This window comes from Camelus bactrianus, chromosome 1, assembly GCF_048773025.1.
Source record: "Camelus bactrianus isolate YW-2024 breed Bactrian camel chromosome 1, ASM4877302v1, whole genome shotgun sequence".
NCBI lineage: Eukaryota > Metazoa > Chordata > Mammalia > Artiodactyla > Camelidae > Camelus > Camelus bactrianus.
Window position 1 is genome coordinate 43,560,389 of NC_133539.1, and position 23,820 is coordinate 43,584,208.

The following is a 23,820-nucleotide window of genomic DNA, read 5'->3' on the forward strand; positions in this document are numbered from 1 at the left end:
TAAATTGGAAATTTGTAAAAAGGAAAAATCATTTTCCTGAAATATTTACCAAAATATTTACATATTTGTACAAACAATGTGTTTTATTTGTCTGGGCTAAAATCAATATAATTCAAAATTTTTGGATAGAAAATTTGGCCATATTACAGAAAAGATAGTTATTTTTCTATTACAAATAATATATGAGATCTGCCCTTATATTCTGAAATATGGTTCTTAAAAAATTGAACAAATGCTCATAGGGCATGTATGATCATATTTTGCACACAAAAGTGGATATTTTAAGCCTAACTGCAAATGAGCAGTAGACAACTTCAACCCATGTGTGTAATTGCCTGTTTTTGTGGTTCTGAGAAAACAACTTAGAGTGTGTCAACTTGCTGACATACCCCCCATAACATCTTTGTTCTGCTGAAATATATAGGGATTTCTGCATAAAATCTGTCACACCATACAAGTAATAGAGCATCTCTCATCAATTGATTAATTTCAAGTGCTCAAATTTGATAAAGGCAATTACAGAAGAAACAATGATAATCATTTCCTATCTAATAAAACAAAGTAAGTGAACATTAAAAACAATAATTTACAGCATTGGACATAATCTATGAGGTCAGAAGCAGGGGACATTTCTGACTTGGGGTGACTGAGTGTTCAGTTTGAGCCAAGGAATACCGTTTATAGAGCCAAATTCAGGCAGCAACTTGAATGTTCTGAAAATGGAATTTTTATTATATTCAGTGCAGTATTTAATGATTTCACAAGACTCTACTGGGCAGTACTTCAGTAAGGAACACATACTTTATTATATTTCATGTAGGTTAGGGTACTTGTTCAGGATTTTAAAAATGAGTGTTTTAAACAATGGATTCTTCCATAGGCATCACTGGAGAATAGAGGTTTATTGGTATACCCTCAATCGATTTTATTGCTCTGTAAATTGGTCAGAATTTTCTCTTAGAAGCCTAGAGTTGTGCACATAGCATTGTTCCTATTTTACAGAACTAATGTAGACATGTGCATGCTATACCACTGGAGAATTGAAATATAATGAGGTTAGTTTTCTTGTATCCACTAACCATGCATTGCATGCTTCTAGAGAAGTTCTAAGCTCTTGAAAGGTAATTTTAAATTGTGTTTTTGCATAGTTTTCTATGCTGAGCTTGTTTCTAATTTTTTTTCCTTCATAGTATACTTCTGCACCTAGAATATTTTTGCTTGCATATAATCTCTTTTGATCCATACAATAACTCTGTGAAGGGACATTTTGGAACACTCATTAATACAATCCACATTTCAAATTTATCAGTGAAGACCCTGAGAAGTTTGTGAATTGCCCAGTTATATGATGAGACCAAACTGAGGACATCTCCTCTCTGATGCTTTGTCTTAAATTCTACTTTCCTCATTAGAACATTCTGATGAGATTATAAAGGATGTCTGGAATTTAAACCTGCAATAACCTGAACCCAAATTTTTATATATTAGAATTTTATGTATTAGTATTTAGATTTTAGGATATGACTTAGGAGATGTGAGCATTTCTAGCAAATCCAAATGTAGACCCATAGAAACAAAAAAGAAGCCAAAATTCAGTCAGAGACTATGGTGGTCAGGAGAAGTTAGATTTTGTTGTGGTTAAAACAAGCAAACAAACAAACAAATAAAACAATGGCTTAAAACAACAGAGATTATTTCTCATTCACAAAACAACGTCCAGTGCAAGTGGATCATGTGGGAAGGGAGATGGGGTGTGAGTGTTTTCCCTTGTGGTCATTTAGGGATCCAGGCTGATACAGGCTCCATCGCAACACATGCTTCCATGATTGGCATGACTTGCAAAGTGCATGGTTAGAGGATCTCTCTTCTGCAATTGAATACTTCAGCGTGGAAGTGATTGGCAATATTTTCACCCATAATTCACTGACCATAATTAGTTATCCCTAATTTCAAAGGGAAGGGTAAAGTACAATACTCAGGTGTGCCTGGAAGAGGAGGGAAGCCAGATTATCAGTGAGCATGTTGAAATGTTGTGTCACAGATGTAAAGGTAGACTTTTTTTTTTTAAGGTTATGGCTATCTTTTGGAATATAATGTGGATGAATACATGCAGGATTTAAGAAGTTACAGAGGCCTTGGCATTTAATGGGCTAATCTCCAATCAATGTACACATTTCTTCTTAAATTCTCTTTGTGAATTCTCCTTGAATAATTTCAGTGATGTGTTAATCACTTGACCTGGTAGCTGTGATTCTACTGGAAAACTCTATTACTGAAGTTTCTTTATGTTCCCCCAGGCCTAAATCTATGAAACTGAAGCTCTTACTAGTAAAACCTCGTTCTGCCTCCTGAGCACCATATGACTTTACAAATGGATTTTACAAAATTCACAACACCAGCTAAAGTAGTATTTAAGGAACTGCAGACCATAGAGGTAATTCTTGACCACCAGATGAATATCTTTTGCAAAGTTTCAACTGGATCTTAGGATCTATTTTTTCTGTACCTCACCAGGTGGTCTGCATCCCTCATGCTGTTAATTCCACAGAGGAACTCTGAGTTTGAAAATATAATTTATCTTATATCTTTATGCTCTTAAAGAATGCAACCCTGACACCACAGTCAGATACCACATTACAACAAGTGGGATTATTATCAGAAAAGCAAAAGATAGTGTCAGTGAGGATGTGGAGACATTAGAACACTTGTGCGTTGCTGGTGGACATGTATACGGTGCACCCTCTGTGGAAAACAGTATGGTGGTTACTCAAAATATAAAGTATGGAATTATTATATGATCCAGTAATTCTATTCTGTGTCTATACCTAAAATAACTGAAAGTGAGGACTTGAATGCATATTTGTACATCTATGTTCATAGAAGCACTACTGACAATAGCCAAAATATGGAAACTATTCAAATGTCCATCAACAGATAAATGGATAAACAAAATGTGGTATATACACACAATGGAATGTTATTCAGCCTTACAAAAAAAAAGAACATCTTACATATGCTACAGCATAGATGAATCTTGCAGACATTATGCTAAGTGAAATAACCCAGAGACAAAAGGACATATACAGTATGATTCTACTTATATGAGGTATCTAATGTTGTCAAATTCATAAAAACAGAAAGTTAGAATGTTAGTCACCATGAGCTGGTGGGACTGGAGAATGGGGAGTTATTGTTTGATATGTATAAAGTTTCAGTTTGTGAAGATAAAAAAGTTCTGGAGATGGATGGTGGGGATGGTTGCACAACAACATGAATATACTTAATGCCACTGAACTATATACACTTAACAGTGGTTAAAATGGTAATTTTTATTATGTATATTTTGCCACAATAAAAAAAAAAAAGAAAAAATGCAAGCCAATCCTATTTCATACTGAAAGTTTTTTTAAAGTTTTAAGGTAGTAATTTCCCAAGAGACTTAATCAGACTGCTTGATTCACTTGTGCAAAATATACATGTAATTAAATAGAGGTCCAAAGAAATGGCAGCATAAAATGAAGATCTGGTAAAAAATGCTGTTTAATTCCAAGCCTCCTTGATCATGATTTAGAGTGTGAAATGGATCACCTATTGCTATACTACTCATAATATGCAAATAACTGTTTATATAGGATCCGCTCGAATTATGCATGGCTTTCTAAGTTACTGACACATGCAGAAAGTGATAGCAAGGAAGAGTTTTACTTATTAAATTCTTTACTTAGAGTCTATTGGTCTTACAGTATCTGTTAAATAAGAAGACTCAACCTGAACTTAATTCCAATTGAAAATACTGCCCACAATATTAATACTCCACCAACTTACTCAACTCCAATCATCAATACACTCAGCATTTTCTCTCTTGACTGAAATGAGTTGCTGTTATTTATCTTCTTTCTCCAAACAGTGTATTTCATAAGTGTTTTATTGCTTCAAGAGGTAGGAATTCAAGAAATGAAGCAACCTGCAATCATCTGTCCACATAGAGAATTGATGTCCCATGTGTCCCTCATTCGCCTTCTTCTCTGGCTTTCACTTTCAAAGTCCAGACGTGTGGTAGTTTTGGATCTATGCCTGATACAGGCATGCCTAGGAGATATTGCAGGTTCAGTTTCAGACTACCACAATAAAGCAAGTCACACAAATTTTTTGGCTTCCCAGTGCAAATTAAATTATGTCAGCACTATACTGTAGTCTATTAAGTGTGCAAATAGCATTATGTCTAAAAAAAACAAGCACATACATTAATTTAAAAATTCATTATTGTTAAAAATGCTAATCATTATGTGAGTCTTCAGAAAGTCACAGTCTTTGTGCTGGTTTTGTCTTGATGATGATGATGACTGCTAAGGACTGGTGTAGCTTTGGCAACTTCTTAAAATAAGACAACAATGAAGTTTGCCACATTGATCAGACTCTTCCTTTCATGAACAATTTCTTTGCAGCATGCAATACTGTTTGATATCATTTTACCAGCAGTAGAATTTTTTCAGAATTGAAGTCAATCATCTTAAAAGCTGTCACTGCTTTATCGACTATGTTTATGTAATATTATAAATCTTTTGTCATTTCAACAGTCTTCACCAAAAGTAGGTTCCATCTCAACAAACCACTTTCTTTGTTCATCCATAAGACACCACTCCTCATCCATTCAAGTTTTATCATGACATTGCAGCAATTCAGGCACATCATCAGGCTCCACTTCTAATTCTAGGTCTCTTGCTATTTCCATCATATTTGCAGTTACTTCCTTCACTGAAGTCTTGAACCCTTCAAAGTCATCTATGAGAGTTGGAATCAACTCCCAAACTCCTGTTAATGTTTATATTTTGAACTCTTTCCATGAATTACAAATATTTTTAATGGCATCTAGAATAGCAAATCCTTTCCAGGTTTTTAATTTATTTTACCCAGATCCATCAGAAGAATCACTATCTATGGTAGCTAAAGCCTTATGAAATGCATTTCTTAAATAATAAGCCTAGAAAGTCAAAACTACTCCTTGACCCATGGGCTGCAGAATGGATGTTGTATTAGCGAAGAAGGATTAATAAAATGGCCACACTTAGGCTAACAGATTGTTTATTTTTATGCTTGCCCTTAAAAGGGTGAACCGGCCTGACTGGCCGGTTGCTACTCACAGTTCCAGGCCCACTGTTAAAACTAAAGCTATTGATTTTACTGTTTCTACTTTATTTCAGTAATCAAAAGCTATAATCATGCTTGGTCTCTGAGTTGATCTCCAGGGAGAAGGTCACAGAATTTTAACCTTACAAAATAGCTTGAATCACCAAGAAGACCACACCTTGAGTGCTTACGAGATAAAGAGATCTAACCGCAAGCCTCTGTAGAATTGGTCACCTGGGGGCATCATGACACCACTCTGTCTTCTGATGAGAAAATGATTCTGTTGATTGTTATTGGGGCTTTATTGTTTGAGGTTATGGCTATATAATCACCCCATCCCATCCCCAAGGTGGTTTCACAGTTTTGAAGGCACTAGCCTGCTGTGAATCCCCTTTGCCTGGCAAAGCAATAAAATTGCTTTTCTTCTAAGCTCCAAGACCTTGTCTCTGGGTTATTTGGCGCGTCAGGGATGGGGGCCGATCTTTCGGCAACATTAGCAGGCATGAAAACAACATTAATTTATTATAGATCTTCATCAGAGTTCCTGGGTGACCAGATGTGTTGTCAATGACCAGTAATATTTTTAAATAATTTTTTTTTCTGATTGGGAGATCTCAACAGTGGGCTTAATATATTCAGTAAACCATGTTGTAAACAGATGTGCTGTCATCCCGGCTTTGTTGCTCCACTTTTACAGCACAGTCAGAGTTAATTTAGCATTACTCTTACGGGCCTTAGGATTTTCAAAGTGGTAAATAAACATTGGCTTCAATTTAAAGCCACCAGCTGCATTAGCCCCTAACAAGAGAGTCAGCCTGTTTTTTGAAACTTTGAAGCCAGGCATTGACTCCTTCTTTCTAGCTATGAAAGCCCTAAAAGTCATCTTCTTCTAATATAAGGCTGTTTCATCTACACTGAAAGTCTGTTGTTTAGTGTAGCCACCTTCATGAATGATCTTAGCTAAATCTTCCAACTGCTGCAGTTTCTACATCAGCACTTGCTAATAACGTCTTGCACTCTGATGTTATGGAGATGTCTTCTTTCCTTAAACCTCTGCTGTCTTCAGGCTTTTCTTCTGTAGCTTCCTCACCTCTCTCAGCCTTCATGGAATTGAAGAGCATTAGGGCTTTGCTTCGGATTAGGCTTTGCCTTAGGGGAACGTTGTAGCTGTTTTGATCTTCTATTCAGACCACTACAACCTTCCCCTTGTCAACAATGAGGCTTTTTTGCTTTCCTAGTATTCCTGTGTTCACTGGAATAGCACTTTTAACTTCCTTCAACCTTTCCTTTGTATTCATAGCCTGGCGAACTGGTGCAAGAAGCCTGGCTTGGCTTTTGACTCACTAAACTTAATCATTTCTAGCTTTTGATTTAAAGTGAGAGATACTGACTCTTTCACTTCAACACTTACAGGCCATTGTAGGGTTATTAGTTGGCCCAGTTTCAATATTGCTGTCTCAGGAAACAGTGAGGCCTGAGGAGAGGGAGAGAGATGGGAGAGAGGATAGTTGATGGACTAGTCAGAACACACACAACATTTATTCATTAAGTTTGCCAGCTTATGTGGATGCGGTTTGTGGTGCCCCCAAACAATTACAATACTAACATCAAAGATCACAGATCACCAGGTCACCATAACAAGTATAATCATAATTTAAAAGTTTAAAACATTGTGAGAAAAACCAAAATGTGAGACAGAGACAAAGTGAGCAAATGCTGTGGGAAAAATCGCACAGGTAGGCTTGCTGGATGCGGGGTTGCCACAAACCTTCCGTTTGTAAAAAAAAATGCAGTTTCTGCCAAGCGCAATAAAGTGAAGTTCAATAAAACACAGATTTGATTATTGTCAGAAGGAGAACAAATCTCTCTATTCCAAAAACGTATGAGTAAGAAAGAGCAACAAAGTGAAGTGATACAGCAATAAAAGGAAAGCCTAAATCCACCAAAGGAAGATGTAATAATAAAGTGGTAATTTGGAGGCGAGTAAGCAAGGAGAATTTGGAGTGCAGACAAAAAGATTGAGCCAGCATGAAGGAGTAAAGGGTTCAGGGCAGCTGGCCTCTTGCATTTTTGATAAAGGAGTAAGTTCAGAAAAGAAAGATTACAGAGGCTACATAGGAATTACTAAATAAAGGATGCTTGGAATTAAGAATTTTTTGTAGGTGGGTCTCACAAAATTTATTTCTTCATTAGTTCTCTCTCTTTCACTTTCAATATTTTATCTTTTCATTTTCTTTCCACTCATTCATTCATCTTTCCTTCCTTTCTTCATTCTTCTGTTTTACCTTCTCTTTTCCTTTATTCTTTTAAAAGTATCCTTTCTAATTTATTTACTTTCACTAGTCATTTTGCACTAATTTCTCTTTGTACTAATTTTACATTAATTCTATCCTCTAATTTCCACCAACCCTACCCCATTCCCCACTGATTATATTGTTTTTCTTTCCTTTGTCCATTACCCGAGCTAGTCCCTGGTGGTCTACAGTAACTTTTCACACACATGGCCATTTTAATAACACTTTGATTTGAACTTAACCTTAATTAATGTCTGTATTCATCTGCTTTTATAAGTGTAATTTTTGGTCTTAGAAAAATAACTAGAAAACAAACTTGATGGTTTTCTTTTGTTTATTTGTAATTTTATGAGGAGGTTTCATAAAAAAATCAGTTGAAATGAACTCATTCTACATTACTTTTCACTTTTCGATTGCTGCTATAACAAATTACCATAAAGTTAACAACTTAAAACAAGACAAATGTATTATCTTACAGTTTTATAGGTCAGGAGTCTGACATGGGTTTTATCAGGCTAAAATCTAAGTGTCAGCAGCCTGCAGTCTTCCTAAAGGCTCTAGCAGAGAATCCATTTCCTTGTTCATTCATGTTATTGACAAAATTCAGTTCCTTTCAGTTGTAGAATTGAGTTCTCCATTTTCTTGCTGGGGTTATCCATCTTCCTGGTTATCTATCCAGCTTCTAGAAGATATCCACGTTCCATTCCACACAATCTCCTTCCTTCATCTTGGAAGCTGGTAATGGTAGTTCAAATTCCTCCCACACTCCAAATCTATTCTGTTTCTTCTTTCTACTGTTGCTTCTCTCTGACCAAATCTTCTACCTTCCTCTTCTACTTTTGAGGACGCATGTGATTAAACTGGGCCAGCCTCTACCACCCATGATAGCTTGATAGCTTTTCTTCAAGCATTCCAGGTTTCTCTACTTATTTTCATCATAATTTTAATTCAAGACAATGCGTGTAATCTTACACAAAGACAAGAATTGTCAGGCTCTAGAGAGCCATGGTTGTGTCATTCAGAATTCCAGAGAGATGGAAAAATATGAAGAAAAACTGTTGAAGGAAACCAAGTTGTGATGCATTAAGGTTTAGCGAAACAGGAATGCATGACAACCCCAGGTCTGAGGAAGGGAAGAGTGATACGGTTACTGGCACCTTGGGTGACTGGAAACATGGAAGGGAGAGCTGCTTAACTAAGAGTTGTATTTGTGTTTGTGGTCAAACACAAACACACTCAGAAGTAGGTTAACAATATATTCCGGGAGTGGGGAAAAGAATCTCCACGTGTCTCTCCTCTAGCACTCTGATCTTGCCAATTTATCCCTCTAGCCAGATCCTACAGGAAACTAGAAACAAAGGCAAGTATAGCAATGGGGACTATGAGGGAGCCTAGGAAAACTCCTCTACTCAAGGCAAAGTGCAGAATAGTAGAGGGTAGAGACTAGATATGTGTGAGGAGGCACACCACAGGGAATAAACAAGATTTGTTGCCCAGTAGTTTAGGACAGGATGGCAATTTTCTCTATAAATGGCCAGATAGTAAATATTTTAGGCTTAGTGGATCACATAGTCTTTGTTGCAATTACTCAACTATACCTCTATAAAGAAAAGCAACTCTAGAAAATACATAAAGAATATAGGTGGCTGAGTTGCAAAACAATCTTGTTTACAAAATAGAAGGCTGGGCAGATTCAGCCCATGGGGCATAGTTTACTGACCCTGATCTAGGGCATAGGCTTTGGAATGGTGAAAAGTATTAAACTCTTGTTCCAAAAACTCATGGCTTAGGCTGCTGTTAATGCCAAGTAATATACAGGCCCTCCTACTGTCAGCCAAAGATGGCATTTCCCAACATTCCTCATACTGAGGAATAGTATGGCTCAGTATGGCTGAGATCTTAGCCAAAGAGGTGTGTAGAAGTGATGCCTACAATTTCTACGTGGTTTTCTTAAAGGGAAAGTATGTGTCCTCTGCTTCCTCTTTCCTGCCAGTTTGAATTTGGACCCAGTGAATACGGTGGTGATCCATCTTTTAATCACTGCCAAGGAATGAGAATAAAATAAGTCATAAATGTGATCAGTACATTTATTTCTCAAAGTATAGTCTAAGGCCTGTAGAGGAATAAAACAACTTCTGCAAATCAAATCCTTCCTAGGCATCAGAAATCTAATCCAGACTCCCAACCTCACAAGTGAGAAAACAGACCTAGAGAGTTTGATGAGCTTGTAAACTTTCTGACTGGGTAATATCTTCACTTTAGAGTAACAGAGGCACTTGTCACAGGCTGGTGAGGAAATCCTCCTTTCTCAGCTCTGGAGAGGAGTCTGAAGTCCGTCATTCCTTTATGTTTCCAAATCACTTCCAACTGCTTCTTCTCTAAATCAACTCACCTGTATTAGATTAGTATTAGAATAGTTTAGATAGACTTTAGAATAGAATATTTAAATAGACTATAAATTATTTAATGACTCTTTTGTAACCTATAAGATGAAATCATATTTATTTGGTATTTTACCCAAGTGTACTGTGAACCACTCCAGATTCATCTCATTATATCCTTTTTCTTTACCACAACCCCTTGCCAATCTGGTTATGCAAATAAATGCAGTTCTCTGCAGAGTTTCCTTGTTTTTTATGTCACCAAGCCCTTGGTAATATATATACTTTCAGCCAAAACACTCTGTCCTCCCATTATTTTCCCAGTTCCTTTCTATGTGCTTTTTAGGACTTAGTTCAGGTATCTCCTTCTGGTTCTGTTCTTAAGTAGAACATCAGGTATTTCTTACATGTTCTGCTATAGTGTAACATCATATTTTGTCATGAATTTTTACTTGTCCCTACTACTGTTTTTTATCTGAGTGTTCTCAGATAAATAGCAGATGTTCAAAGTTCAAAGCCACAACTACAATTAGAGATTTAAAAAATCGGGTTTCTTCACCTTCAATCTAGTTTACTTCTCACTTTACCACATTGTCTTGAGTCCTACAAAATAACTACAAATGACTTCTTGAGAGAATCTAAATGATTTGCATAAAGAATACAATTCTATGTAAACATAGTGTCATACCTAAAAAAAAAAACTAGCTATAATCAACAATAACTTAACTTGCCTTAGGCTTAAGCAGAATTAGAGTTATTGCCTTATAGGTTGTTGAGGAAAATTTGCCATATACAACTAGAAAAGTTACTTAATAATCTAGGACTGTAATCATAGGGGCAAACTGTGTAGAATGAGCCAGTACATTCTACAGCATGAAAAAAAAAGGGGGAAAAGCTTCAGCTGTAATCAGTGGGGAAGGCCCAAAGGAGAAAGAACCATTGGGTTTAACTGAAAGCTATACACATTTTCAAAAGCTATCAAGGAGGTAAACAATTTCCAGGAATTTGTTGGTTATAAAAAGAATGAAAAGAAGGAGGGTAAAAGTCAGAAGTAACAAAATCTATTCTGCAATAGACATGGTAAATAATGTTGCACTGTAGTCTCAATGAATTAATACACATTTACTAAGAGTTTCTCTCTGGAGCCTGGATCAAGTCTGGCATTGCAGCATGCTTAAATGTGGTTAACGTAGTACAGATAAATCAGAAGGCAAATGATACCAGTGTAATCCTTTTATCTCCAGCTATTTCATAATTTCTCTAAACTCAAACAATTTCTTTGACTCAAATTTTTCATTTGTAATAAAAGATAAGCAGTTATATCTTTAAACCCAGATAATGATAGATTGTGCTTTTATCCTGCCACAGTGAAAATCCTGGAAACTTTTATTCTGAATAGCATCTTTGGTGCATATCCCAGATGATGACATTAAGTATCAAAGAAAACAGCACAAAGGCAAAGCAATTCATCTGAAATCACTGTGGGGATGAGATAGATGATTCATTAAACTACATTTAACCCATATTTAGCAAGTACCTAACATATGTCAGCACTGTGTCTGATTTAAAGATGAAGAGGGCAAGTGATACAAGCCTCTGCCTCAATGAGCTTACAAACCAGTTAATTAAAACCTGTTGAAGCAGTGAACTGGCATAGGTTCAAGCTTCAGACTATGCATTTGATTGCACTCCATGCTTCAGCTGATCCACTAGAATGAGGAAAAATGCTATTGGTCACAAGCTGGCATCCAAGTTAGAGTTCAGTTGGTTCACTTTAGCAAAGGCCATTTTCAATACAGGGGCAGAGGAAAATGTATTCCTCCACATATGAGTAAGAGACCAACTCCTTGTTAACTCTGACATATGATAGTCCAAAGACCAATCACTGCCTAGACCTGGTTAAAAAAACGCTTCTGCCACTTGAAGCAATCTAGTGTATTAAAATGAATATTGGATGGGGTGACAGGGGACAAGTGTCTAGTTCTGGGGCTGCTTTGACTCAGTGGGTGATTTTGCAGCCTAATATTTACTCTCTTTGAACTTCAGTTTCTTAACATGCAGAATGATAAGGGATTTGCTATATGAACTTCTACCTATTTTCTGATCAAAAATTCCATAAACCTTCAGTCTTTCATACTATTCTATCTCAATGTTTTCCTCCGTTTAGGAATTCTTAAAGTATCTGTAACCTTTGCTCATGTAAAATTGTAGTCCTTTTGTGATTACAGAGGCTGGTAGGTACTGGATTTGAAAACCCAGCTGAGACATTCTGAGACTGATCTTTCTACATTGCTTGTTGAGTAAGATGAGAAAATAGAGGATGTTTTGAAAGGCTGATGAAAATGTAGGGAACATTTAAAAAAAAATAAATGACTGAGTGTCTTGACTCACCAGTAATACAATAAGCAACTAGAGGTCAGGGACCCTGGCTTTTAGTTCCTTTTATTCTCCATAGTGATGAGCACACTAATGGAAGTAATTGAATCTTAGTAGAGGATGAGCTAATTCATAACATTAAGAACTATTAAAGATCACCCTTACGAAGGAGCAGAGGTTGAATCTTTGGTAAAATAATTTTTTTTTTAAATAAACACCTACTGCCTGTCTCTGTGTGCCAGAAGACTGTCACTATGATACCTTTTGTCTTCATTCAACAGTTGGAAATACTTTCATCAGATCTTTTAATATATTTCAAATTGATTTTTAAAGAATGGACTTAAATAGCAAATCTAAGCCATATCCCTTTATCTTGTTTGTGGGAACCTGGCTGGTAGAGTTTAGCTGGAACAGACGTAATCTTAACTTTGAAATCTTTTCAATCTCATATAACCAGAAAATGTGTGTGTTGATTCAGCTCTACAAGCTATGCTCACTGTCATCACTTGTACTTCTGATCAAGATGTCTAGAGAGTAAAAACCCTGTGGTGCAAATATTTCTGAGTACAAGAAGCTGAGTGTTTGGGCAGAAGCTGCCCCCAGAGCCTCTAGAGCAGTGACTGAATTCATTGACAGGAGAAACCCAGGGTAAGGCTGGGTGTCATTGTCTTCTTCCCATGTGTACCTTATAGTCATTATAAGACGCAAAACTAAAACTGTACTTATTTCCACAAAACTGTGGGATTCATGCTCGATTTTTAGTAGAATATTTTTGAACTTGCAGATTAAAGAGAGATTCAACATACACCGGAAAAGCATTGTGCAGCCTGCCAAGCACACATCCGTTTAAATTTCAAGTGACCCCTTTGCTCCTGAACTTGCCAATCCATGTGATGCCATGCTTAAATTTTATAAAGAGTTCAATTTAAATACTACATTAATGGGACATTAAGGCTGACATTTTTAATCATTAATAGTTCTCAGGCAAATAATTCAGTTACCTTTCACAGCCACTGTCACCAAGGCAAATTTACACCTCATTTATTTTCTAATAAATTCAGCACAAAAATTGAACATATGCACACAAACCAAAACAATTTTTCTCCTCAAGAAGTACATAATTACCAGGACTTTCAAAATATAGCACAAAGCAAAAGGACAATTTCACATTTATCAGGATCATTTGATGAACACAGATAAACCTAGAAAGTCAAAATGTGGGGACCTGATTTTATTTCTTAAATTTACCAAATAATTAATAATATTTTCTGTATTTTACTATGCCAGAATTACTTAACTAAACAGGGGTTAAGTAACCTGTATTTTGGTTAATTTACATTTGACTGAGTAGATACTAAGATACAGGTTTTTCCATGGAAGTAAAGGTAACTTGTATATGTTTATAATCTCCCTATTTTGGAAGCATTAGCTACAGAATAATAAGTCTACAGGGTAATTGATATCTTAGTTCTTTCCAATTGATCATGAATTGATTTTCAAGTTCTTTGAAATAACCCATTTTCAGTCAGCTTACTATCATTGGTTGTCTCTCCATTATCCATTTTCCCTATAGACTTTCCTAAATAGTATCTGATTTTTTATTTGAATGTTTACCCTTCTCCCTAGTAGCCTATATATTTTAGACCTGTGCTATGCAGTAGAGTAGCCACTAGCTACTCATAGCTATTAAAATTTAAATTGATTAAAGTTAAATAAAAATAAAAGATACTAGGAACATTTCACATGCTCAACAGCCACAGTGGCTAGTAGCTTACTAGCTGTCATAGTGAACAGCACAGATAAAGAATATTTCCATTATTGCAGGAAGTTCCATTGACAGTGCCAGGTTAAGTACTTAATACCAATTCCAAGGCAAGAAACTAGATTGAATTAAATCATACACACACACACACACACACACACATATATTTATATGTTCCATTTCACAGTAATGTCAAGGTGAATTTTAGAATTCTTGCTAGAAATGCTGCGAAAGCAAAACTAAGTCTTTGACAGTATCATTAAGTCTTCTAGACCAATGAACCCTGAAGCCTGCCCAACCTCTGGACTTTCCAGATAAATGACTCAATTAACTCTTAATAAGCCAAGTTTGAACTGTGATTTGTTTTTAATTACTTGCTACATTTAGGCATTTTAGTAGTACAGTCTGTAAGTATTCAATTGAGTATTTAGTTTTATTATCATTGTGCTAAGTAGTGTTGAAAATTATAAGGGTAAAATAGGCATGGATATACATTCAAATAGTTTGCTCTTTATCTGGAGAAGAAAGATACATTACATATTTAGGTATCAAACTGTATAGAACAGGCTATGAGGACACTTAAAAATCATAGAGAAAGGAGGTCACTGAGGGCTAGACTATTCATGAATATCTAAAGGAGGTTTGGCTTGGCTCAGCCTTGAAGGATAGTGAGGGTTGGCTGGGAGCAGGTGAACTCACTCTAGTCTACTCTCAGTTAGCAGTTCTGGCTTATAATAAAATGGCCTGTGATAGGCTCCTCTAACAGGAAGCATTACTTCCATACTCAGTACCAGTTCAAATTTCAGAAATATGAAATGCATTATATTATTCTTCACTTTCATATTAAATGCCAAAGTGTCACTAAATGTGAAAGCAGAAAGAGAATCAAAGTTAAGAAATGCAAATGATTTTTTTTTTAGTTTTTTTTGTTTTTTTGTTTTGTTTTTGCTATCATCAATCCTAATCTATGGTGACAAGCATGGAAGATAATAGCAGCAGCAGTAACATTAACTATAATATCACTATTACTAAAAATATGATAAAACATTTAAATATAGTTCTTAATGCTTAAAAAGTCTCATTTGATAATGAAAACACCCACAGTGAAATATTACAGATGAGAAGTCAAAGACTTAGAGTCTAGTAACTTGCAAGGGACTACACCTTTGGTAAGTGATAGAGTCAAAGATTCAGCCCATATTTGACCCCAAGGTCAACATACTGAAGTACTTAAATAGGAAGATCAAAATGTGCATATTAATAATTTAATTTATTTTTATAATATTATAAAATATGTAATTTATAATATATATTTATAAAATATAATTTATTATTAATAATATTAATAATAAAAGTAATTTTATTAGTGGAACTACCAGAAAATCTGAGTATTTAGAGATGTTTTACTTGAGTAAAGACAATTTTACTTTTCAGAAATACAGTTTAAAAATTTTGTATTTTGAATTCTTAAAACCTTATCCAGTACTTTCACCTAGATTCTTATGGTGAACAGAACTAGAAGACAGGCCCCATGATCCCAGCCTCCTATTCTGGCTTGCCTAGAAACTTGCTGCTAACTAATATGTTAGAGCCAAGGTGATGGGATGTTACTTCTCTGATTAGGCTGCAAAAGTTACAACTTCTGTCTTACTAACATAGTCTCTTCCTTGCTGCCTTTGATAAAGCAAGCTGCCATATGGAGAGGCCCACATGTCAAGAAGTTGAGAGTGGCTTTCAGTCAACAAGTGGCAAGGCTCTCAGTTCAACAGTCTGCAAGGAATTAAATCCTGCAAATAACCATGTCAGTTTGGATGCAGATTCTTCCCCATTTGAACTTTCAAATGAGATCTCAGCCCTAAGTGTCACTCTGCTTGCAGTCTTGAAACAGACTCTGAGGCAGAGGATCCAGCTTAGTAACGCCTGCATTCCTGATGCACAGAAACTGTGAGTTAATACATGTGTGTGTTGCTTTAAGCCACTAAGTTTGTGGTAACTTGCTATGCAACAATAGATAACTAATGCTATTGCTATATTTGGTTATTGGCAATACCTGGAAGGTAGGTCAATAAGTACTTTCTATTTAACAAAGGAGAAAACCAAGTTTCAGAAATGTTATATTAATTGTCCAAGATGGCAAAGATAAGCCTATGATTAAATCCAGGGTAATTTCCTTCTCCTGTCAATTAGGCAAACTTTTGCACTGTACTTGAATATTTAGAAAAATGTAAGAGAATATTTTATCTTGCCTATGGTGGAAAATATTTTTTATTTGTATGATCCAAATAAATGCAAATCATTTGATCTGAATACCTATCTTGGCTTTAAATTGGTTCATCATAGTTACTTATTTCAATGTCCTATCTTAGTGATCAGACATTCACATAAACACAGCTGCAAGGTTTAAAAATGGATTTCACAGATAGTCCTGATGCCTCTCACTGCATTCTTCCATCTTAACACCTCAGGGAGCTAGCTAGCTATCCCCACTATAATGGATTTAGGCTCATCTTAAAAAAAATTCAGATCATGTACTAACACAAATATGAATATATAAAGATCAAGTGGTGGTAGTCTGGATGCCGTATGTGTGCTGGCTACAAATAGGAATGCAAAACTGATTATTGAATATATATTTTTATAATGTATTTATTTTATTTTAGGAAACAGGCTCTAGCTACCTGGTAGAAGGAAAAATATCTCCTTCCTAGTAAAGCAAAACTGGATAATTCACACTGAACATCATAACCTTGCAACCTGGCTTATTGGTTTAGCCATTAGTTGGATCATGTGGCTGGATAGCTACCTTTATAGTTCACTGGGTGATGGTATTGTGACATTATGTTCTAGCTATGGTGGTCAAACATTGTATTAGATGCAGTTTAGGGAAAGTGCTTTTCCTGCTGAGGATTTAATAGCATTGATGTTCAATACCATACATGCTTCAGTATAAAGCATGACTGAGAAAAATCTTGGCAATTACCTGATAACTATCAAATCTTTCTGTTTTCATTTGTCACACAGCTTAATTTATGCCCACTGTGACTGGAGTGTGGTCAAAACTAGTGATTATAATTTGACATTTCAAATCATTCTTTCACTTGTCTCCTATATATCTATACCCTCTCTTAATCTACTTCTGCCTATAAATCAATTCTTACTTTTAAAAACGGGCAGGGACATAAGAATCCTTGACTTAGTGCAACCGAACACAATCTATAATTATTGTCCCTTATTTGTTTGTTTTGCTAAAGTGCTTGTTCACTGTTGAACCCAAGCCTATTTTTTCAGTAAATTTCCTTTAGTGATCGTGATACTTGTTCCTCAGATATACGTGCTTAAAGAAGAATTACTGATATGAAGGAACCTATAGTTAAAACACTCAAGATATTCCAACCGTATTCTTGAAGTCACTCTATCACTGTCTGTATGCCCTGAGACAACTCATTTCACTAAGTTTCAAATTCTTTAATTGTAAAATGGGACTTTATGTACTATGAGCCTCCAAAAAATAATTATTTCAGCGATATGTAGTCCTTCATAGTAAAGGCTCTTAGTCCAATCCACATAGATTTTAGACAGTTTATTAGGATAGAGTCATTGATGCAGGTTAATATGGATGCTTTAACCTAGTGTAACTACCTAGTATAATTTGGGTAATAAATATGACTATTCAGAGGGACAACAATGCAGTTAGCACTCATTTTTTTCCCTAAGTAAAATCTTACTGTAAGAATAAATGATGATTGATTTTTCTTCTTAATATATACTACTATGAATTCTTGTCTTCGGTCTTAACAAACACAACAATCTGACAAGAGTATATATAGTTTGCTTGTTTGTTTAAGAAGAACTAAACAATCATAGTTATGAGTGCCTTTTATCTCTCACTAACATGTTTGGTGTCCTGGAATGGCTTTTAAAAAACATTCTGTTTTCCTAAGACCAACATTGTTCATAACATCTCAACATTGTATATTTGAACATAGAAGCCAGAAAGCTTTATAAAAGTGAATAATATAAACGAGAAGGAAAAGAACTATCACAATTATATCTAGAAGTATTAGGATGGGCAATAAAACAATGAAACGGCCATATCAGGAAAGACAAATAGCACTGTAGTTTTGAACTGATTCAAAGATATGAGATAAAAGAAAACTATAGAGTTTACATTAGTGTATTAATATACAAAATTGTAGCAACAAAAATATAATGATGAAGCAAATGGCAATGCTTCAAATGCGGTCAAATGATTAATGCAATCAACCTATAGTCTCAAACTTCATTAGTTAGCCCAAAGTGGCTTTTTCTATTAATGAAATTAACCAAGCAATTTCCAAGTGCAGGGTTTATGTATGTGCTATCCTACACTGATATTCATATATAGCTCAACTATTAATATGTATACACATAATGTGTATATATATGCAGAAATGCTTAATTTATAACACTTTACAGTGATAATTCTACTGTCTTAATCCCCACTTAAGTATGTTCACTCAATTAAATTAACTATATCCTCCATAAATCTCCTGAGGATATGGTACTACTGATTCCCTTTCTCTCATCATTGTGGATTATATCTGTGTCCTGCTGAAGACTTACTAGACAAGTACCCAGAAATTTCATTTTCAAAATTATTTGGAATTCTTAAGATTAAATGACATTGCAATATGTATTTACTTGTCAATTTTGTGATATATACCTTGCTAAACAACCTTTTAATTAAGTAATTATATATTTTCTGGGATGGAGTTAATGATAATTATGCTCTTGTTCTAAGTAACTATGGGTGTTCAAAAACTTAATGTACAGTCAGGATATCAACTCCATTCCACACAAGCGAGAGTGTGGGACCATTGAATCAGACCCAGAATAAAACGCACAGACAGGTTTCTCATGCATAATTTTGACAGTAGTATCTTGAACTAGTAATTCAATTATAATGGAATACTAATAATAGCATTGAAAAAGCATATAGCATGATTATAATTTATCATGTAAAAATTATGCTTTTTTTCTTCCTCAATGGTTTGTAAGCAGCAGAAGAAATCCTTTGGAGTGAAACAGAATATAAGGCTTTCTTAAATCTAACAGCTTTTGGAATGAATTTCCTTGATTTTATCTCCTTCTAGTTCTAATGGGTATGCTAGGTAGATCCCGGGAATATGACTGAAGGAAAACAGGGTGAAAATTTTTGTTTGCAGGAAAGCCATTTCCTCATGTAACATTTGGCTAGCTAAAAAATTACTTTAAAAAATGTTCTTTTACCCGCAAGTCCCCATTTTCTCAGGTTGCCTTTCTGCACTGTTTCAAAGCAGATAAAGCCTGTGAATCCAGGCTAAATTTTGTCAAGTGAACAAAACCAAACTGGATCCAAGACAATCAGCTCATTTTGAACCTTGTAAATATCCCTTCATTTGCCACTCATTTGAATTGCTTTCAAATAGTTTGGCAATAGTTTATATATACATATATATTTTTTTCATACATATGTGCATGTGTGTGTGTGTATGTATACTCCTAGTTTTCTGGAGCAGAAGGGACATCATCATGAAAAGTTCCTGGGATTCAAGAAATAAGAAGGTATCAGCCTTCTTATATGATAGTGTCCTAAATACCATAACTTTTGGACTTCACAGAGACAGACAGTATTAGAGAAGTGCAAGGTAATAATGCGGCTTCACTGTGTGGCCAAGAGCTGTTCAGTTTTTCCCTTTAAATGAAGTGAGTGGATGCTGATAGAGCCTTAAATAATGTTCTCACCCCTGTTTGATTTAGTGTATAACTTGAAGGCTGCCATAGATTTGTTCAATGAACCTTGATGGATGTTTCCCATCATTGCTTTTTTCTAGCTGTATCAAGGCCAAGGTCCACCAGATGTCAGTACAATATAAATAATCCAAATTCTTTTATTTAAAAACTAAATACGGAAGACAAAAAGAGAACTGCTACAAAATAAACCCACTTCATTAAATTTTAAAATATTTATCTATACCAAATAGAGTTAGCAAAACGGGTCAATATACTCTACGATATGATTTTTAAATGGCTTCTTTCTAATAGCTCTCTGTTAATATTAAGGTAATCTTATAAAGCTGATTTTGTATTTCTCTTTCTTCCTTCTGTTTCATTATCATTCAGTTCTATTTTTTTCCAGATGACTTCTTTATTCACTGATGGTTTTACATATTAACATTTCCATTTTACATTTTTCTCCTGAATGTTTTTTCCATTCTAGAAAGAGGGTCACATCATGACAGCAGTGTTTTCCCTGACACATGTTTTTATATGACCACAGTTAAAGGTAAATGTGTCTAACACCTATTGGCAATAAGTTGAACTCTTGTATGTTTAGATAGGCTAATAACTTTTTTCCAAATATTTTTGAAATTATACTTTTAGTTGTTGTTTTGTATAATTAACACAAACACACCCACACACAGAGATACATAATGAAGAAAAAAAAAAGATTCAGTAGGAGTGAGCCAAAAGGTATGACCAACCCCATCTCTGCCTCTCTTTGTTCATAGATTCCTTGTGTGGAAAGGCTATCAGAGAGGGTTTGCTCCTGATACTCAGTATCAAAGGAGTTCTCTCTGATTTGGTTTCTTTCTTTTCAATTTCTTTCTTTCCCAATACTGACATCTATGTCTTACTATATCTACTGTGAATACTGCATAAAGATATATAGTGACAGACTATAAGGACAAAGTAATGTGAGAAATGGACAAAGTGATTCCAACTTTTATGCTTACAACTCTTAATGATAAGCTTTGCCAACCTGAGAATTATGCCATAGGCAGCATCTCCAGCTGCTATTTTATTCTTGCATTTACAACACAGAAGCCACCATCTCGTTCCTTTAAAGAAATACCAAATTAGAGCTTTCATCTAATACTTAGCTAATTCTTTCCTCAGGCCTTTGAGTATGCTCAAATATAGTTTCAAATTTCTTTTTGCACCAAAAATTTGTTTATTCTTTTATTTAAATAAATGAAGTGCCTGCTTTTTGTGCCACATTCTGTGTATCTCATGAGTTTGTAATCAAGTCAAAGGGACCAGTCACGTGAACAAAGAGCTTAAAAAAATAGGCTGGGGCTGTTGTGATATAATTCTCTACGAGAAACAGTAAATTTGCAGGATGTAAATGACTCATATTTACTTGAAAGGAACAGTTATGTTGGGCTGAGTCCAACAAAGTCAGGAAAACTTAGTGCTCAAACACCTGAGGAATGACCATCAAGGTTCTATCAGTAAAGTCAGTGAAACCAAAGTGCTGGCACAATATGAAGAAAAGGGTGAACAATTTAAAATAAAATACTAGTAAATAAAATTCATTAATCTAAAGGAAAATAATAAAAAGATACTACTTTTTAACTGTATCACATCTGTTAAAAGGAGAAAAATCATACAATTATCTAAATAGATTTTAAGACACATTTGACATGATTCAACATTCTTTCATGATTTTAAAAACTATAGCAAATATAAATACATGGGAATTTCCTTAATTTAAAGGCAAAAACAAACAAAACACATACAGCAGAGGTTCAAACCCTTTCCCAAAGGTCAAAGAAAATAAATGGGTATTTGGAATCACTGTGATTCTTGTTTCAAAATTGTACTAGAGGTATGTTTCACTACAATTGGTACAGAAATCACTCAGTCTCATCTGTCTTCTTCCCATCCCCATGTCACTTTCCTATCCTCACTACTTGCTCAGTGGATCACTGTCATTGTCTTGTCTTTTAATTCCATTGGCTGCCACTGTCCTTCCCAGGCTGAGACTTACATCGTGCCTGCCTTGTGGCAGAAGCTATAGGGGCTTAAACCCAGGATTAAACTGGCAGGATCCCTAGAATTCCTAGCTCCCCTTGCTATCTACACTCATATGACACAGGATCTGGTTTCCCCAAGGCTTCCAGAATGTGTCTGATAACACAGCTCAAAAGTCTGGCGGAGTTAACGCCCTGTGGGACAACATGATAGACACTGGAAGGCGTGGAGATGGCAGATAAATGCTGCTTTCTCCCTTCTGTTGACCAAGTGCTTTAAGATGCCCAGGTTATCTGTATCTCCAGAGACATCCTATATGCTACAGTAGTCTGATGTTTTCTTGTTTGTTTGTTTCAATGTTGTTAACAGCTAGGTAACAAACTATCTTGTAATTATCTTCCATCCTCACTTCTCTTCTCCTTCACTTTTAGGATTGCATCCCCCTTCCATCAAGTATTAGCATGTACTTACTGCCTCTGCTCTGCTTTCTAGAAAACCTGGAGTAAACAAATTACAGTAAGACAAGGGAAAAATCAATGAAAAAATTCCAAAGTAAAAGTTGAACTGCCATAAATTGCTGATAAAATTGTCTATTTTATCAGCATAAATAACTTTACATTTTACTTAATGTAAAAGATTTGAAAAAAGAGTTTAAGTAAAAGATTTGATTAAGTAAAAGATTTGAAAAAAGAGTTCAGCAAAGGCTTCTGGATTCAAATGCAATATGCCGAAATGGCTGTTTACAATAGAATAGAATGACTACATTTTGATATATAGAGTAGAATAATTCGTGGCATTGAATATGAATGAATTGCAACTCATAAGTTTTGCTCACCTCAAAAACACAATGCTATCTGTAAGAATCCAGTCACAGAAAAGCACTTGAAGTATGTTTCCATTTGCATAATTTTCAAAAAAGGCAAAAATTCTTATCTATCCATTTATCTAAATGGATACATATATGGTTGATGTATACTACCAAGAAAAGCAAAGGAAAGTTTATGACAAAATCCAGACTGGTGTTCTTTTGGGACATGAAGGGAAAGGACAGGATGAGGACAGCTGTATATGGAATTGCCAAGAAATTAATAACGCTCTTTTTCTTAAACTGAGTGGTAAGTACAAAGATGTTCATTTTATCCTGCTTTTAACTCTACATACAATACTACGCTCTCCTTCTTATGTACAATATATTTTACATTAAAATATTAAGTCTCTTTGGAAGTATATAGTACATAAAATCCAAGTTATACCAAACCATTCTGTAGATATACTGAGTTGGATTTTGAGTAACAAGGATGGAATGGTAGTCCAGAACTCTTGCTTAAGTAAGCTTTAACGGTAAATTCTGATGCTCAGGTAATTGTAGGAAGCACCAAACTGAAATAACAGAGCGGCTTCATCTTCAGTTACATTTTGCTCTGATGAGATCGCCCAGAGTTCTAAGCACTTTATTGAACTTTTCTTTCTCCCCTCAGTAGGCAAACATGTTTCAAGTTCAAAACAGCTAACTTACAAACTTTTAGTGCACAACTCATATATCCATCTGGGGCTGTCATTCTGTGGTACATCAGGGAAAAAGTGCAAAATATTAATTTCATTAAATTTCATTTCAATATGTCAGAACCCCCACAGTGTGAGGGCGTTTGAAAGAGCCAAAAATAGATAGTATGTGCTGGGGGAGTAGGGGGAGTCAGGATTTGAAGCTGACAGTACCTAAGGACAGATTTAATGCTTAAAAAATAAATTCTCCTTGGGCCATTTTAAATAGATGATACTTCTCTTTCATCTCTTATTTGGTTTGCTGATTACTTTGTGTCTTCCTCTTGGAGGATGAAGAATTTAAGAATCTGGGTACAGTATGGCAGAGTTCAAAGCCTATCACAATCAACCAACATATCCAAGTGCTGGAAGTAGAAGACAGACACAAAAGGAAATTAAGGGAGAAAGTGGGATACCAGTGGAAAATACACAAGCGCAGTTTGCAGACTGATGGTGTTTAAAACAAGCCATAGGCTTTATTGTTGCCTTGTCTTAAATGCAGAGCCTAAGCATTTACATTTCTGATTTTCTTATTGCACCATATTGTTCACTCAAATCAGGC